Here is a 12,297-nt window from a genome sequence, read left to right as displayed (position 1 = left end):
ACGACTCTGTTCATGTCAGTGAACAAGAAAAATCTAACAAAAGGGATGAGCTAATCCCTTTGCAGAGACGAGAGTTATCGGTGACGCCTAATGTGAAAATTGGCGAACCTAAAAGCCGAAGTACTCCATTAAATAAGGGACAAACGGGTATTAAATTTAAGGGACTCGAAGAAATACCGGAAGAAAAAGAGAGTATAAATAACGAGACTACACAGTCCACGGTCGAATTGAACTTTTCAAAGGCTCCAATAGATGATGATTTCTTTTTCATCCTGCCTCATGCAAAGGGACCCATAAATCAGTATAAAAGACCTAGCGATTATAAAAATCCTAGTTCCTCAAGTACAGAAGATAGCGAAATCCTTTTGGGTCCTGGATATTTCACTTTACAAAATAATGTGAGAAACTCTCAACAATGCTTGACTTACCAGAGAGACAATATAGTACATTTGATTTCACGGGATTGTGATAATACTACGGCAATAGCCAGATTATTAAGCGAGATAGGTGTTATTGACCTACGTAATATGAAAAATAAGAAACCTAATATTGGACAAATTTTAACGACAAATTATAAAAAACATAAGATATATTCCATATCGGTAAAAGACAAATATTATAACTCAACGAGCGTAGAAACTATAAAGGTCGGATTGGCCAATTTAAAGAATCTCTTAATTCGTGATAAGGTTAATAGTTTCCGCATGTCTAGAAAAGGTGATTACACAGATGATTTGGGACCAGGTCTGTTAATAGAACTATTAATCGGAGCCTTTGAAGGTAGTCCGATAACAGTCACCGTATGTTACGGCAAAACGACTTTGCCTCCCAAAGAAGAAAGAACAAATATCGTCAAAACGTTGCACGATAGCTTAATAGGAGGACATAAGTGCGTAAACCTAACTTATCAGAAGATAAGGGCCCGATATTACTGGCAGGGCATGAGAAATGATGTATTGGACTATGTTAGGAAAAGTCCGAAATGTCTAGAAAAAAAAATAGACAGACATAAAACCCATGAACCGATGATTATCACCGACACTCCTATAGAAGCTTTTGACAAAGTCTCAATAGACACGGCAGGCAAGTTGAGGAAGACACCTCGTGGTAATTGTCATTTATTAACAATGCAATGCCACCTAACGAAATATGTAATCATTGTGCCTATAAAGGATTTAAAGGCGACTACTATAGCCGACGCACTTGCTAGCTTATAAATGTTGTAAAACAAAAAAATGGGGAACATGTACTAACAATACTAAGAAAAATAATGAATTGGACATGAAACAGAACCCTGCTACTATAATTCCCTGCACCAATATTCCGGAAACAACTAGCGTCGCTCAACACGACCTTACTAATATGTTACCCGATTCCGAAATTCCCACCTCCTTACCCAGTCGAGAGACAAAATCAGGACTTCTGAAACAAAGCCCTGTAACAATCTAAACTACTAACTAACACAACCGGGACCGCTAGTACCGGACTTTATCTCATGTATGGAAACATGATGGACGGATCTGTATTTTCTTTTTCAGCCCTAGTATTCTTCTTGGGCATAATGAACAATCAGCCTGCTTCGAGTATTGAAGATCCAAGAGGCATTAGATTCTTGTACTCGGCCGACATAAAGCTGAGTGACTTACTCGTAAAATTGGAATCTGTAGGGACGATTATAGAATTCCATTCCATAGAAAGTATATCAGGACCGGATACAAAATTGGCCCTGTGCCGATATCAAGACACCATACAGGCTGAATAGGCTAGAAAGCTGGTGCAATGTATTACTGGAACTTCTCGAAAAGAAGCTGTATATTCAGCCGACTTGAGATCTCGAATATACAAGAGTGTGATAATAAAACCAAAGACACCCATTAATAAGAAAAGATTATTTTGTAGACTGCCTTGGTCGATCCCGGAACAAAATAGGGAGGTCGAATTTTTTGAACATTTTGTCGAATTTGGACGACTATTATATCATAGAGTAGTAAGAGACAATAGAGGACGACTTTCATTGGGGTATGTGCAATACTATGATGAGAAAGATGCAACTAGAGCTTTACAATACAGTAACCCTGAGTATGGTGCACAATATGCTAAAGACCGTTAACAAGAGGCGAAGCGAACAGTATTATGCTGGATATGTGACGATTATGTCGATGCAAAACTAGAAGATGAACACTTCTATACTTGTAAGTGGCAATACCAGAGGACATTGTGGTAAACAAAAATAATTCTGCATCTAACGACAGACAACGTGAAGTTAACAAAAAACAACGTACATCGAACTCACTTGAACACCTGTCAGAAAGGCCTAGATACACGTCAAATATATTGGTACAAATAACAAACACCGGTGCCGCCAGCTCCTCTGATGCATCGACCGAATCACAAACAGGACATGGAAAGGACGTTGTTGAAATATACATGAAGAAACCAAATTCAAAATCTGACTGTCCAGAAGGAACGGCCACAGAACAAGATTTGGAAATGACTGATGGAGAAATCGAGACTGAGGTCAACTCAGAAGATCAAAAATACTTAGAAGATGCAGCTGCGTCATAAGAAAATATATTTTTTGAACTCCTTTCTTTTATGAACAATTTTATATATACAATTTTTATATAGTTTCATGATGTTACGTACATTTTTATTTATCAAAATCTGTATTATTTCACTTTAAATTTTAGTATGTAAAGCGGGTAGAAGGACAATAACTATATAATCGGACTTCACGGACTGTCTTTATCACACATAATTCCATTCATTCATATACTCTCTTTAAAACTTTTATTAATGTCTCTCTCTTGTATATCTTTATCCTACTATTATTTTCTTCTACATGGACATAATCTTACAGGACATAGTCATGTCAGCGCCCAACAGGATGAACGCCTTAACAAGAGGGGACACAGTAGTACCCTACCACCAAGAAGAAAACACCTTGGTGGTTACTTTCCCTTCGACTACCGTGGAATCTGATGTAGTCCAACACTTCCTAACCTATGGACCTATCGAACAACTTCGTCAATTTAGGTCTCGACTGGATGGACACAAATCCCTCCCTATACGCTACTGCGCCCATGCGGACTACCATTCGGCCTTAAACAACTACCTGAATGATAGTATCCAGTCCTTAAATCCGAACTCTTCCAGAGTTGTGATCAGGGAACAGAAATTCGGGCATCGGGTATTCCTCCGAATCCCGATGTACTGTTCGCGGGAACAGGTATTTAAGGACTTGGGAATCTGTGGGACTCTGGACTATATGTATTTTACGCCTATCACGACATATGGTTCGTATTTCCATTTTACCTGCAGTGTGCGATTTGTGACCAAGGGTCCTGCTGCTGAGGCTGTCCGACTATACCATAGGGTATATGGAGCCAAGTTAAACGAGCTAGAAAGGATTGTCCCCCTGTCCCTGCATAACAAGAAGCAGTACACCCTTCATGCACAATGCAAAAGCATTACTTTTACATCCATCTACGTAAGTGTCAATGTGAGAACTGGATGGAACCAGAGCAGTCCGAAGAATCTGTGGGCCAAAACCTGGTATTCACCACCATGCTGGAAAACATTTTGGACGAGCTGGCAGCAATGCCCATAAACAATGCCAATCTTTAACTTTAATTTTCAGTCCTTGTAACTCTTTTTCCTTATCTTTATAAAAAAAAATGTGTATAGTAACCATTTTAATAATACATATATATTATCCGTTCTTACCATCCTTAATCATTCATGTTTATTCATTCTCACTGGACATATAATTCCTGAGGACGGTAATCATTCTAAGGGGGGGAGGATGTTAAGTGACAACTTTTAAATTCACTTAATCCTGATATATGTAATAATGTAATGTAAAAAAAAAAAATTTATATGTATTAGTATTATGTATAATTGCGCCGCGCGTATTAGTCGTACACATTTAGCGCGCGTGGGCGGTCCGGCGGTCGCGTAGTAATGCAGTGACTGCGTAGTAACACTCTCGCGCTGCATTACTGTATCGCCCACGCCTAATCAAGCAATCTTGTGCCAGAGTTAATCACGTCCAGTCGTGCCACAGTTCCATTCTCTTCAGAATTACGTACAGTTTTTATTCAGTTCTTTTGAAATTTTTGTCCTTCTTGTTTACAATCAGTTTTTATCTCAGTTTCTTGTCAACCAGTTTTTATTATTATTTCCTAAAATCAGTATATTTATATTCTTTTTATCAGTGATTAACGTATACGCGTGACCAAATCGCGAATGCGTTAATAAACGTATTATCATATATATATATACGTATACAGCGTACGATCAGGCAAATTCCAGCACAATTACTTATTGCAAGGACAACAGTTATTATAAGGACCAGCTAAAATAAAAGATTATATTTCTTGGACAAATATTCTAACAATATACACATATATATATAACTATATAAATTCAAGGATAAGTCGATTAATAATAATAACAAATAAACATTTAACAAGTAAGTAACTCAAGGTTCATTATTATAAAACTGTCTTCTTCTTACTTATTTTTCTAAAATAATAATAATTCTTGGAGTAATTACCATTTGGCAAATTCCACGTATTCATTTTGTGTGTAACTACATATATATATATATATATATATGTGTGTGTGTGTGTGTGTGTGTGTGTGTGTGTGTGTGTGTGTGTGTGTGTGTGTGTGTGTGTGTGTGTGTGTGTGTGTGTGTGTGTGTGTGTGTGTGTGTGTGTGTGTGAATGTGTGTGTGTGTGTGTGTTTTTTTTTTTTTTTTTTTTTAATTGAGAGGAAAAAAATGCATTGACGCACGTTGTGCCGGGCTCGCCAGATTGTTGGGTGTTAAAACAACCTGTGTGGTCTGATGGTATGACCACATCTTGGCCTTTTCATACTTATTCGTATGCCAAGTGCACTACCGACTAAAAATAACCTCTCTACACCCGGCCTTAAATCCTCCACGGAAAGACGGTGAAGTATTACATCGTGGAGGAGGTGTTAGCTGTTTCCAGCTCTTCCTTCTTAGTTGTGCTGCCTACATCCCTGCACTAACCTAGATGGCGATGGTCGGTTACAAGGTTCGGCAGCGTACTTCTTCCTTCTTCGATCTTCTTCAGTAGGATCCTCTTCTTTTCTTTATTCCGTAGGTCCTTTATGATCTCGGTCGCGAAATTCGTCGTGGCGTTCCATGCCTCTTCTGTGGTCAGCATGGCTTCTACTAGTGTTTCCGCTGTGATGCTTCGTCCTAACGTCTGCTCCAGGTTGCAGCGATAGGTCTTGTATCTCGGGCAGTGAAAAAATACATGCTCCACGTCTTCTTCGAGTCCAGCACAAGTCGGGCACTCCACGGAATCTTCGTACTTATATTTGTACAGGTATGCCCTGAAGCATCCGTGTCCTGATAGCATCTGTGTCAGATAGTAGTTTACACTACCGTGTGCACGTTGCACCCACCTGTCAATACGGGGGATGAGTCGGTAGGTCCATCGTCCCTTGTTTGATCTATCCCAAGCCTCTTGCCAACGAAGCAGGCTTGCCTGTCTCTCCTGATGTTTAGCCTGGTCTGCATCAATCTGACTATCCTTTCTTTGATAGTAGATACGTCGTTTTTCGCCTGCGAGTTCTTCAATTGGCATCATCCCCGCGATGACCTCGATAGACTCCTTCGCAACAGTACGGTATGCGCTTGCCACTCGAAGGGCACACCGTCGGTATACCCCTGATAGTTTTCTGCGAGATTCCTGTGTCCTTAGTCCATCTGTCCAGATGGCAATGCCATATGTAATGACTGATGTAACTACAGACGCCAGGAGCGCTCTTCTGTTTTGTTTAGGTCCTCCCACATTCGGCATGAGTCTCGACAGGGCAGCTCCGACCACCGATGCCTTACTGGCAGCGTTTTCCACCTGCTGCTTGTAGCTAAGTCGGGCATCGATCATCACTCCCAGATATCGGATACACGGCTGTGATCTGATGTTGTGTTGTCCCACTCGCAATGTAATTGTTTCAGTTACCTTTCTGCCTATTATTAGTACCGCCTCCGTTTTATGCTTTGCGAGTTCCTGTCCAAGGTAACCTAGGAACTCTTGGTATCTCACAAAACACATATCGAAAAGGTTTCTCAGGTCTTCGAGGTATTTGCCGACGATGGCCAGGGCAATGTCGTCCGCGAACGCCACTGGTGTAACTGCTCCTGGCAGTTTAAGCCGTAGTAAACCGTCGTACATCACATTCCATAGGAGTGGTCCGAGTGGTAGTACCGAGCCCTGCGGTACGCCTCCTGTCACCCGGTACTCATTTGTCCCTTCCTCTGAATCATATTTCAGGTTTCTGTCCGTGAAATAGCTGGCCACCATTTTGAGAAGGTACGCGGGAACATTCATCTTCGTTAGCGCGTCCATGATGCGATCCCACCTTGCCGAGTTGAAGGCATTCTTAATGTCTAGTGCGACAACCAAGCAGTATTTCTTCTTCCCGTTTCTCCATCTTTCACCGGAGATAGCTTCTTTCGCTATGTTAGTGACCAGGTCAATAGCATCGAGTGACGACCGACCTTTTCGAAATCCGAACTGCTTATCGGAGAGCTGCTTGTCTACTACTTCCTCGATTCTTCCATGGATGATTCGTTCTAGAATTTTTCCTGCTGTGTCGAGCATGCAAAGTGGACGGTATGATGATGGTTCGTCAGGTGGCTTTTTCCCCTTAGGGAGAAGAACCAATCTCTTCTCTTTCCACTTGCTGGGGAATGACCCTTCTAGGATGCATCTGTTGTACATGCTGAGAAATATGTCTGGCGCTGCATCTATAGCCTTCTTAAGTGCAGCGTTTGGAATGCCATCTAATCCTGGGGCTTTCACGTTTTTTACCTTCGTACATGCTTTGTTCAGTTCTTCTCTCGTCACGAGTGGGATGACTTCTCCCTCGTTTTGCGTTATATGAAATTCGCAGCTAGGTCGTTGAGGGAATAGGTTTTCTACTACCTTCTTGAGAAATACTGGACAACTTGGTGATACCGTTGCCTGGCTCTTTAGCCGTTTGGTGACGACCTTATAGGGCCTTCCCCAAGGGTCAGTATCGACCTCTTCCAGAAGCTCCTTCCAGCATTGTCTTTTATTGACCTTGATCGCTTTTACCAGGTTTGAACGAGCCCTTTTGTACTGGTTTTGCAGCTCTATGACATTTCTGCCTTTCTTCCGTCCGCGTGTTACCGCCCTTCTTGCTGAGATGCACTCCTTTCGAATGGTAGCGATGTTCTCGCTCCACCAGTATATCGGTGCATGCTTGTTTCTTGTGCCCTTTCGAGCCATAGTTGCATCGCAAGCCTCAGCGACTTTCTTCATAACCTTCTCAGCTTCTTCTTCGGCGTCACGAGCGCTGATAAGGCCCGTATCAAGTGCCGTTATGAAAAGCTCAGAGTCGAACTCTTTTGCTTTCCATCCCATTGCATTTGGCTTTTCTTGCATTGTCTCCTTCCTTCCTATCTCCCAGGTAATCACTCGGTGGTCACTTAAGTTGAAAATGTCATTCACTTTCCAGTTTACGCAATTTCGTACAATACCCGCGTTGACAAACGTCAGGTCAACAATTGATGATCTTCCGTCTCTTTCGTACGTTGGCATAGATCCTGTGTTGAGGAGCTCTAGGTCTCGGTACGACATAGCTTCTAGCAATTCATTTCCTCTGTTGTTGTTCCACCTGCTTCCCCACTCTACTGCCCAAGCATTAAAATCTCCTGCGACTACTGCTGGGGAGTGTTCCTTGACATCTTTCATCAGCCTATCTAGGAGGTCCGTAAATCTTCCTTGCTCTTTGTCTAATCTAGGAGGTGCATAGCAGCTATAAAAGTGTATGCCACCGAGCTTAGCTCTGACGAATCCACTTTGAGTGCAGTTTGCTGTGTCCTGGAAAGGTAAGTTTCCACACGGCCAGATGGCTGCCTCTCCTGTCGTGTCGATGACCCATGACTGAGTTACTCCGGCCTTGTACGGGTCAGCTATTATGGCCACATCTATTTCCCATTCTCGTACTGTCTGCAAGAGCAGGTTGTGCGCACCTTGGTCATGGTTTAGGTTGTGCAGCAATATCTTCATTGTCGTCGTGGTCGTTTCCGCTTTTTGCTAGCTTCATTAGCAACTGCGCATCTAATACTGCCAGCTACATGTTTGCAGTGCTCTGCTTGCTTTGATTCAGCGCATAGGACGCAGTATGCATCTTTGGTGCATTCTGCAACCTTGTGCCCAGGTCCACCGCACTTCATGCAGAGTTTAGATCGGTCCACTTCACTCGTGCATATCTTCGCTATATGTCCCGGATGCCAGCATCTATAACACTTGAGAGCGATTGCTTTCTCTTATCCTACAATTGACAAGGCCAATCCGGATTTTACCCCTTTCACCTATTGCTTTACGTGCCACTTCAGCCGGCAGTCTCATGCAGGCTATTTGGGTTTTCCCATATGCCACCCGCATAGACTTTATCGATTCATCCTTCACGGTGGCCGTTTCTCCGATCACTCTTTGAAGGGCTTCCAAGAGCCCAGCCTTGGTAGTTGTTTCCTCGATATCTTTGATTTCGAGGTCTACCTGGTGTGTTTTACTGGTGACGTCAGCTTCTTCTTTCAGGGCTGTTTCTATCTCCTTCTGGAGAGGTCCCATGTTGTCTCCTATTTTCCGGTTGAGCACAATTAGCAATTGGCCTGTTGCCGTCCTACGCACTTTTTCAATGCTGTCCTCGGCTACCTTTCCCGGGATTGTGGTCTTCACCTTCCTCAAGATGTCCGCGTAGGATTTCTCCGGTTTAGCGCTTATAAGTAGAGCATTCGGCAACATCCGGGGTCTCCGTATCGGCTCGAAGCTCTTCTTTTTCTTTTCCCTCTTCTTCTTCACTGTTTTCCAGCTTCGGTCGTTGGCATCGCCTGCTTCTTTCTGTCGATCGTCTTGTTGGACAGACTTATGCTGCTGCTCCATAGGTGGAGTCACACCCGGTTGGCGAGCCCTTCTATTCTTCTTCACAGTCGCCGTCTCAGTGGTGGGCGGTGAGTTTGCCTTCCTCTTTGGCGTACTTCTCGCAGGATTCGGTGTAGGCGTTCCTACAGGAGCAGAGAACAGCACTTTCCTAACACCTGATATCTCTTGGATCCGAGGATTGGTAGTTACAGATACCTCTCCATTTGACATCGTGCTTTTGAGGCTTTTCAGCGTTGCTTTCACCTTCCGGCCTAGACCACGTATGGTGTTGTTTATCGTGCGCTGCTGTTTGTCTTCCAGCATCTCGAGAAGCTCTTCAACAGCCTTCTCAAGTCGCTGCAGCTTATCCTCATGTGGTTTTTGATGCGGAGTACCTTCTCCTAGCATTTCGTACATTTTTTCGTACATTTTGGCGTCCCCAGAATCCAAAGCGCCAGCACCGGCCACCGAGGCTTTCACTCGATAGTGTGTGTGTGTGTGTGTGTGTGTGTGTGTGTGTGTGTGTGTGTGTGTGTGATTAATAAATTCTTAATTATATTGGCTTTGGCATTTTATTCTCGCGATTCTTTTTATTTATTGTTATAAATACCGCTCGCGCCGACCGGTCGGACTAGCGTCATACGACCTCTACGAAAACGTCGTATGATAGCCTACGCTGACGAAGTGTTTAACAATTAAGCGCGTTGTCAGATAATATGATATGCATGTGTATAAGATAAATAGTACGTCTGCGATATTTTGATTATATTTAAAAGAACTTAATTTCAAATTGCTCGTCAAACATAGCCACGAATATTACATGGAAAATAATTTTATTTCTTTTTAGAGTTATGTAAACGTATTGATATTGAGTAATCACACGCTGTAATTTGTTTTACGGATATATACTATATCGCCAAATTCACCATAGTACCCTGTGAAGTAATCTTTACTAATTTACTTAATTACCATTTATGTCCCATAAATATACTTATGTATAAATTATATTTATTAAATAACTTGCGAGCGTTAAGTGAGCGGGGCCTCATACATGCAGCAATTCACCACATCGAGTTGTAGTGTCACTCGTTTGCTAAAAGTACACTAACGACGTGTGTGTCTACCCGAAACCACGTCACATAGTATAATCACAATCACAAATTCACAACACACTGAACACAATGCTTTCCCCGGTTTCGCAAATAGTCGGCGGATCATTAAATATCGTACAAAATAAAGCTAAAGAAAAGTACACTGTGATAGTCGTTTGGCGAGTGGCCGGGCACCGCACCGGCAGTACCGGCACACCGCCACCCCGGCACACAGCGTCGGCGCGCCACCCCACGGCGATGGCCGAAAAGATGTCAAAACGTGTTGTCAAAAACTCAAAAAATTCGAGAGGTAATATACATAGTAAATTACGTGTCAAAAACTATGTATTTTACCTATAGTAATTTACCTACCCACCACTGGGCGCATCCCTATGACGGAACATGGTATCGCGTCTCGATCGATAGTATTGCTGGGTTATTGTACCTAACGCAACTCAAGTGTATAAAGAGGAAATCGATAAGTAATCGATGAACATCATGTCAATATTTAGCAATGAAAGAAATTCCCTGTACTCTTTGAATATAGTAGTTGGTAAGTCTAAATAATTCTACTTTATTATTTTTATTATACAAGCCGAATATAAATATTTATTATAAGTTCTATATGTTGTAGGTTAGCTCGTGGCACATGTCATTCTATACCTAATTTATTTTATTTTAAGATAAAAGCTAAATAAATATCAATTAGTAAATTACTGGAGCCAATGTTATTTAGAAATTTCGAGGCAATCTAGAAATAAACAAAAGTATTACGTTATTAAAGTCCTAAGAATTACGCATATTTATATATATGTAATATATACAATTCTGTCTTCATTTTTTTACTTTTTATCGTTTTCCTCTTTCATTTAATACAATTATTCATTCCGTCTTCATTTCACTCATTTTATTATCAATGCTTGACTTAATAAATTTTATATGGTTAATTGATAATTTACATTTCATGTAGTGTTTTCTTTTTTTCAAATGGGCATGTTGCTAACTATCTTTTACTGAGAGAGTGCATATATCCAGGCAGGCCTAGTTATTCAATCACACAGATTCTCCGAAGGAAGTCTAATTATATTCCAGTAAACAAAGGCTAATAGAAAAGTTCTTGGAATATCACTATTTAGTCTGGTAGTTGTACGTTGACTTGAAAAGTGAAGATTTGGTCCTTACCATACACATTTGCTTTGAACAAGTGCTCTTACTATTTCAAGCTCATTTAAATACATTTAAAATTTATATATACAGACTCATTTAAGTATTTATAGCTTGACACGTGTAGTCTGTCTTCTGCTTGGGTCAACATAACCAAATGCTCATATATCCATGTGTCACATGTGCTTCTGAGTGATTGGCAAAGAAAGCAATAAGATTCTCTTGTTAGTAGGAAAGTTCTATGTAATGGAAATTATTCAAAACTCGCACTGTATTTTATTCAGTCTTTTTCAATTAAATACAAATTGAAATTTCAATTTGAAATTTTTTTGTATGTCTCTTTGAAAATTGAGTTTTAAGTGTCTCTTTGAAAATTGAGTTTTATGTTAGAAATGAGAAAGTCCATGTGTTTTTACTGAGTAGTATTAATCAAAATTATTTTCTGATCGGTTAGTAAGCTCCAGCTGCCTAGAAATTGTCATCCTGTCCAAGACGTAGTCTCCTCATAGCTTGTTCAGCCTCTTTTGTGCTGTCTTGTGCTGCATATAAAAGTCTTTAATTGTTGCTAGCTCCAACCGACTTGAGTGCTGTTTTGCCTGGATGAATGTCAAATTCTTCCATTATTTTGAGGATACCAATTTTACCATCATTGAATAAAGTCAAGTGAATTTTTGTGCTTGAAGCTTTGTTCGTTTTCTTCAGCCTTGGATTTTTGGTATCCACACCAGCTGTTTTATCCTGCTGGGCAAAAGTGATGCTGTGGGTTTTTGTCAGTGGAACTCTTGTGGTAGTATGTGGCGCAAATTGAATTTATCATTTCTTGCACTGTTGTTGAAGATTTGTCTCGAATAGCATTCCCATAATAAACTATGAGTTAATCAATCATTTTTTAAATAAGCGTACCTCTTCTACCGATAGTTTTTCCATCTGACAGCTTTTGATTTCCAAGACTTTTTTTCAGATTTCTGAGCCGAGTACCCATTCCCTTCTGCACATGGCCAACACATTCTTTCTTGCTAGTTGTTAATTTATTTCCATACAGATTCCTGTTGTGTATTGTCGATGAAACTTCACTATCACCATCTCTAATGTAAAATTCAAGCATGATC

This window comes from Phymastichus coffea, unplaced genomic scaffold (genome assembly GCF_024137745.1).
Source record: "Phymastichus coffea isolate CEN01 unplaced genomic scaffold, Cenicafe_Pcof_1.1 PCOF00002, whole genome shotgun sequence".
NCBI classification, from domain to species: domain Eukaryota; kingdom Metazoa; phylum Arthropoda; class Insecta; order Hymenoptera; family Eulophidae; genus Phymastichus; species Phymastichus coffea.
The sequence above is the reverse complement of the archived record's forward strand: the minus strand, read 5'-3'. Positions refer to the sequence as shown.